The 7987-nt window shown below is 26.3% G+C and overlaps 1 long non-coding RNA gene across 1 annotated transcript; it reads left to right on the forward strand.

Annotated features, from left to right (window-relative positions):
- The first annotated feature begins 1236 nt into the window (after positions 1 to 1236).
- On the forward strand, positions 1237 to 2082 carry LOC114077499. Its single transcript, XR_003578737.1, has 2 exons — positions 1237 to 1353; positions 1500 to 2082. It is a non-coding gene; the product is annotated as an uncharacterized LOC114077499 (long non-coding RNA).
- Positions 2083 to 7987: the final 5905 nt, after the last annotated feature.

Genomic DNA, 7987 nt, shown 5'->3' on the forward strand with positions numbered 1-7987 from the left:
GTGACTTGGTATAACCTCATTTTAATATGCTTAGAGTAATGCTTGAAACTAAAATTTAAAAAGAAATAAAAAAAGAATTTGTAATTCACTTCGTAACACTTTTCACTGTTAATTCTCATTTTTAACAAAGTATTCTACAAAAAATATTAAAGTGGATAAATAATTTATTTTTAAAAAATTATACTTTTTATCATAAATAATTAATTTTTCTATAAATATTTTAACATATAATTTATTCTTGATAAAAAATTGGAGCCCCCAAATTAGCAAAGGCCTTATTTTTTTTATGTGTGGAGCTGCCCATGTCTAATAGTTTTACCTTTTTAGAAAATAGATAATTTGTGATCAGATCAAAGATAAGGATTTGGCCAAACACTTCAATTTTTTGAAATAAAAATACTCTTTGAAAAGAAAAAACACTTGAACCCTTAAAAGCTTGGCCAAAATAAAAGGAAAACAATGGTGTAATTTGCCTCCTTGGAGATAGGATGAGAAGCGTGATTATGCGTAATGTTTGGCATTTCTTCAATGATTAGATTATTAATACCTAGCTCAAGTGCATTTTCTTCAAATGATTGCTTTATATCAACATTTGACCAAACAAAAAAAATAAGTATTAAAATATCTTCGATCATGTAGTAGTTAACAAAAGGTATCAAAAGGTGCATGGTCATTAATTACAAATGGTAATTCATGTATTAAGTTAATGAATTTGAACTCATTGCTTTTGAGTAGGAAAATGTAAGTACAAAGGTACTTTATCTTTAATTAATTAATTAATAATAATAATAATAATAAAAATAATAAAAATAATAATAGTAATAATAATAAACACTTCCCATATCTCAAAAAAAATTATTGAAAATAAAAGGGAAAATTAGAAAGTCTCACATTTGAGATAGAAAGCTATTAACAATCGTCAATTCGTATTTAGAAATATTCAAATTAAATTGAATCTTTTACTAAAGATAAAAAATATTTATTACTGTACCACAATTCTGACAAGTGCCAACGAAAATATGAAGGCCCGGCAAGGAATAAATTACGGAAAATTACATAGAATGACAAATATTTCTAAGTAATTATATAATAAGGGTATAGTTTAATTTATTTACTTTCAATAATTATAGTTTCATTTTTTGTCATAATTAATGGGACCCACCACCTCTGTCTATATCCAAACGTAAAAAACCTTTTTTTTTTATTTTGTACATAACTATATACAAATTAATTTTATCTCTCTTATCCCCATTTCACCTCTTTCTCCTATTATCACTCCTCCTCTCCTGTTTTGAATATTGAATTGGCAAAAATTTCACGTTCTCTCTCAGATATTTCTTTCAATTTTTGCAGGTAACCGTCAAGATATAGCTGTGAATCAATCTTTTTTTTATTTTTTCCTTCTTCAACAATTGTATATGTATTGTGTTTCTTAGTTTTTTCATATTTTTTTAAAAAAGTTCGTTCTAACTATTAGATTATAAATTCTTCAAAATCAGAATGGATGAATCATCTCCATCTATGAGGTTTACCAGAGATATGTCATTGCATGTCAATATTGTTGACAAATTACCCTCGCTTTCAATTGGTTTGACCGAAGATTTTGAGGTTAATGTCGGGCTATGACAAAATTCAAACAAGTTCAAGATGAACAATCAATTGAAGAATTGAGATCAAAGAAAAAAAATTTCAATGGAGGTTCAGAAAGTTACTAACAACGCCATAGCTAGCGCCATTAGAATTATTGAAGGAGGAACTAAGAGGAAAGCCATAACAAGTGAGGCAGAGGTGAGTGAATGTGAAATTGGCAGATCTAAAGAACATCAAGATCATCAAGTAGAGCTTAAAATACAATTTTAGATAGAATAGAGTTATGTGAAAAGATACATAAAATTGTCTGTTAAAGTAATTTTTTAATATACATAATTGTATATAGTAATATTGCATGTTTAATTCACAGATGTTTTAGTTATTTGTATATTTCCATTAGTTATATAAACGAAAGACATAAAAAATACTTTAAGTAGATGTATAGTTTATGCCAAAAATTATATTGTACTCCCTCCGTCCCATTTTATGTGACACCATTTCCTTTTTGGTCATTCTAAACAAGAATGTCACATTTTCTTATATAGTAAGCATTTGAAGGTACAATTCCTTTTTTACCCTTGTTGGTTCTACTTAATTAAATTATATTATAATACATTTATGAGGAGAGAGAAAAGTGAATTTACTTTTTTGAAGGTCAATTTCGTAAACATTTCAAAGTTTTCTTTATTTCCTAACTCTGTGTCCGGTCAAATATTGCCACATAAAATGGGACGTATAGAGTAATTGTTTATTGAAATTTGTATATTCTGTTAGTTTTTATACAAATTATTTAAGTTATGTATATAATAATTTGTATACTAAGTTATTAAATATATAGTGAATTGTGTACAAAAGACAATTGTGTTATATATATATATATATATATATATATATAACAATTGTATTTAGTTATCTTTATGCCTAAAGTATAACGGTAGATTATAATTTGTAAATATCATATATACAATTGACATAAAAATTTTATACAACAAGTTTAATTAGTAATAACAAAATTACATTACACTCACTTTTGTATGCTCATAAACAAATGCATTGTAGCTAAAAAAATTTAAAATAATTACTCAATTTCACAAATTTATATAATTGTCTCATACGACTTTCTATATATTACACTTATATACATTTCAACACATACATTGCTGCGTAAATTTGTATATAAATATTAGAAAACAGAAAACGTATCTTATACAACTATATTATAAAATACTCAATTTCATAAATGTATACAATTGTCTCATACTCATTCGTATCTACTAAATCAATATACATTTCAACATATACATTACTGCAATATATAAATATTAGAACATATATACAAACATATAGAATACACATTTAATCCATTTTTCATAAGCCAAATTATCATACATATAATTACGCTGGGGATATATACAAAGTCACACCACACAAACGATGACACATAAACCCAAGTTTGTATATACAAGAGAAAATTATATAATTACTTTTTTATACAATCTACAACGCCATAACAAATAAAATTCGTTTTGTAATTTCAATATTTTCGATATTCTAAACAATTGTATTATATTGCAATTTAAAATATAAAGTTTCCTTTAATGAAACATTATCTGTCTTTGAATATGTCAAAAAATTGATTAAATTGATGCTTCAGTGATGGCGCAGAAACAAGTTGTATCTGTCTTTCAATCTAGAATTATTTTTTGGAAAAAGAAAATTGATTTTGAACATTTACCTTATATTATAGTATTATCTAAATTTATTGTTATCTTATTTAAGGCTACCGTTACTATTCATGTAAAAATTATTTTGTATAAATTATAAAAAAGTATTTTATACAAATTTAAAGCTACCTAACAAATCAAACTATACTCAAATAATGTAATTATGTAAACTATACCCTTTTAATGTTATTTCATAAAATAAATTTGCCATATATGAAAATTTTCCAATAGGTCATGCTTATCTTTCTTTTTTTTTGGTATATTATTGGATAATAATAATACACCAAATGAAGGTCGCATTGAACTTAGTCGGCTGCATTATTATTTAACAACAAACAATTAATGGAGGCCCTAGCTCTTTTATTTATTTTCCAATGCTGACTACTTGGGTGGACCGTCCACTACTTGCTGCTTTCTTAATTTTAGGTATTATAAATTATGATAATTAACAAATGAAAATATTTAAAAGATGTATAAAAAATTTACTTTTGAAAGTTTATCACTGTTACATAAATTGAAATATACAAAGTAACATGCATTATTCTAAAATAGAGTGAAAAATACTATAAATTACAATATTTAATAATAATAATTATAAATTTCTTTTATAATTGATTGAATGTTGAAATCTATTTGTGCCACATAATTTATGACAAAAAGAGTAATTTATATTGCTTTAAAAGATATATAAAATTTAATTAACTCTAGAAATTAAAGTCTATTAACAACACACACGCACGCGTATGCGCACGCGCACACACATACACACAATTTCGTAAAGTTACTGTAAGTCACGATAACTAACAATTTAAAATAAATAAAGGACATAAAAGTATATGATTGACTCTCTGAATTGTATAAGTGACGCATGTATTGTCTAAAAATGAAGTAAAAGTAATATAAATCACAATAATTAACAAATTAAACGTTTAAGTATTTAAAAAAATTGGACGACTTTCGAAATTCTATCAATGTCACATAAATTGAAACAGAGAGAGCAACAAATTTTATTTCAAAATTATGTTAAAAGAAGTATAAATCATAATAACTAACAACTTAACATCTAAAGATAGGAACTACATAATTAGACATAGTTCACTACCATGTATATTATTACCTATACTTTCAAAATATTACGTATCTTACCACTAATTAAGAGTTTTCCCATATATTGAAGAAAATACACTTAAACACTTATATTTTTTTGTGATCAATAAAAAAAGGGAGAAATGTGAGCGAGATTGAGGAGGGAGCCGAGAGTGATTCACGTGTATCCCAGAGACATGCAAATCCCACTAGATACATGTATATCTTTGTATTTCATGTGATTCGCATGTATCTGGAATACCAGAAGTATGGGAGAGGGACGAGGAAAGTGAACGAGATTTGTAGCATATTCCAGATACACAAGAATCGATTTAGATACAATATATCTAAAATAAATTATAGTACTTAATCTTCACTCGATGTATCCTATGTATATGTATCTGAACGTATCTAGAAATACCAACACCTAATAAGATACAAAAATATTGCAAATTAGAGTGTATCTAAATACTCAACTCCTAAACTAATAAAATTTATATAAGTTTTCCAATCCAAAAATTATAGCGTGTCTATATATATATATATATATATTTCATTTAGTTCGCCCACATAGCAACAAGAGTTATAAAGAAAAAGAGAATGAGAGAAACATTTCCTAACAACAAGTGTTACAAACTCCCAATTTTTCTCTGGTAAAGCTTAGTCACACAATTGTGAAAGGATATATACATACATTGAGAGAGACATACAGCCACACGCACACTTAATACTTTTCAGATTTGGGTGATTCTATCATTTTCATTTGAATTGGTCTGGGTCTCCTTTGTGCTTTTTTTTGGGGGGTGGGGGGTGGGGTGGGGGTGGGTGAGGGTGCGGTAGGAGGAATTTGTTGCTGATGTTGAAATATAATTTGTATGATCACAGTAATCGAGGGCGAAGCTAGAAGCCTAGATACGGTTTTAGTCGAACTCAGTAATTTTTGTTCAAATAGTATATTCCTATTAAGAAGTTTATTAGATATGTATATTTATTGAATTTACAGTTCGGTTAATGACATTTGAAAATCATTATTATAAAATTCAAAAAACATAAAGTTAAAATCGTAGATTCACCTTTGATGATATTAGTACTGAAATTCATAAGCAATTTTCGATATACCTATTTAATTAGATTGCAGACCTTCCTCGATTGGTTGTGTCAACTACTTGTCACTAATGAAAATGACAATTGCTTACCTTATAATTTTCCTCAACTATCAATCAAGATCTAGCAAAGCTTAGGATTCACCTTTTTCTCTTGAAATAAATATCTTTTCAAGTAAAAAAAAAAACATTCATTCTTCTTTTCCGTTTTTGTTTAATTATGTTTTATATCCAAAAAATTCTGGCCGACTTATATGAATCTGCTTGTAAAATTATTTATAAAAATGTGATAAAATAATTGAAATCATTTTTCTCCTTAATACATATATCCATAGTTCTAAACAATTATTTATCTTACCGCTAATTAAAAATTTTCTATCATATATTAAGAAAGATACACCTAAATATGTACTTTTTGCTATCAAATGCATTAAAATAGGGAAAAAGACGAGTGAGATATTGTGCATTCAGATACATGTGCATCACACTAGATATACAAGTAATACATGTACATATATGGCATGGTACACATGCATCTAGATTACCAAATACGTAGAAGAATGGTCAGTGAGATTTGTCTATGGGCCTGTTTGGAAGGACACCTTAATAATTGAATTTGATGTAATTGGTGTAATTACAATGTCTATCCTGTTTGATTGGATAGGATAATTACCTGATCAGCAGGTAATTGGTGTAACTGGCAGGGGGTAATTACACCGTCGATTGTTGGTAATTACATGGTGTAATTACAGTTGATTACTTTTTTTATTTTATTTTATTTTTTTCACTTCTATTATTTTAAGTTCCATTCTTATTTTTATTATTCTAAAATTTTCTAGAAGTTTATTTTTTTATTTTATATTATTATATTTTCATTTTCTTCTCGTTCTCAACCTTTCTTCACGTGAATCTATGCAGCTTTTTCGTATTATCTATTTTATTACGCCATGTTAATTTTCTGATTAGCCTAATTTTATTAGTATTCTAATTTTCAAAATAAATTGAATTTATTGTTGAGAAAGGTTATAGACTTTTTTTTAAAAAAAAAAAAATTAATAAATCATATTTATGTATTCTATGTTTAAATTTGCTATAAGAGTATTATGCTAACTTTTTTGTTTTGAATTTATAAATTATGTTATGTTTTCAATTTCATTTGTTTTAGTAATATTGAATTCACATTGCAAAACATTTTTTAATTAGATTTGATAGATTATATTTTTGTCGAATATTTAATAATAAATGACTTATCATTTATATATTAATATTTTTATCAAATATGCATTTCACGATATTCATGGAAACTTCATACTTTTAATTTTTTTACGATCAATTCAATTAAAATATATTAATTTTAAAAAATATAAATCAATAACTTTTTCATAATATTAGTTAAGAGTATATGTTTATTAGTAATATATTTTCAAAAAAGAATATATCTCTTAGTGATTTAATTTAATATTATTATAAAAATTCTAATTTGTATAACATAAATTTTAAATATTATTTTCAAAATTTAATATAATTTTATGATTGTAATTGTGCATCCAAACACAACATGTGTAATTACATTGTGGCATCCAAACAAGACATGTGTAATTACATCGAGACAACCAAATAGATTAGTGTAATTACTTGACTGTGTAATTAGTAGGCTGATAATTACTATCCTAGTTATTACATCAATTTCAATTACCAGGTGATTTTCCATACAAACGCTATGTATCCGAATATACATGTGAATCTTCTTGAATACAGTATACTGAAACAATTACACCTAACTTAAACCCACATATCCTGAGATATATGTATCTTGTCGTATATAAACACACTAAAATTTGTTCATATCCTCTTCTTTTTTGATTTTATTGGAGTTTCAGCTAAATTCATATCTCGCCCTATAGGAGTGACATATTGAACTCGAAATGTCTAATTAAGAATAAACCAATTTCATCACTATACAAGAAATAAATACATGTGTGTGTGATTCCAAATACATGCGCGTCTTCTTGGATACAATGTATTGAAACAATTTACACCTAACTTTAACCCCACATATCCTTCAATACATGTATCTTATCGTAAGGATGCAATTGGTAAGATTCATAATGTTAAAAACTAGAGTGTATACAAGTATTTAGTTTCTAAACTGGTGGAATTTTTGTGAGTTCCCCATAAAAACTTATGAGAAGCTACTTAGCTTGTTCCTTTTTTTGATTTATTGGAGTTCAAGCTAAATTCAAATTACAGAGGTGACATACTCAAACTCGAGACCTCTAAATTAAAAATAAAATAATTTCACCACTATATCATTACCCTACTTGGTTGTACTTGTACATATGTTTGTTTGCTAGAAAGTAGAAACTCATTCTTGTAACATGTTAAAATAAAATCAATACCCAACAACCAAATATTTAAAAAATAATTAATGTCAACATTAGCAGATGGAAAACATTAGGCTTTAAGAGATAACGAGAGAAATAA

Source organism: Solanum pennellii, chromosome 6, assembly GCF_001406875.1.
Source record: "Solanum pennellii chromosome 6, SPENNV200".
Lineage (NCBI taxonomy): Eukaryota > Viridiplantae > Streptophyta > Magnoliopsida > Solanales > Solanaceae > Solanum > Solanum pennellii.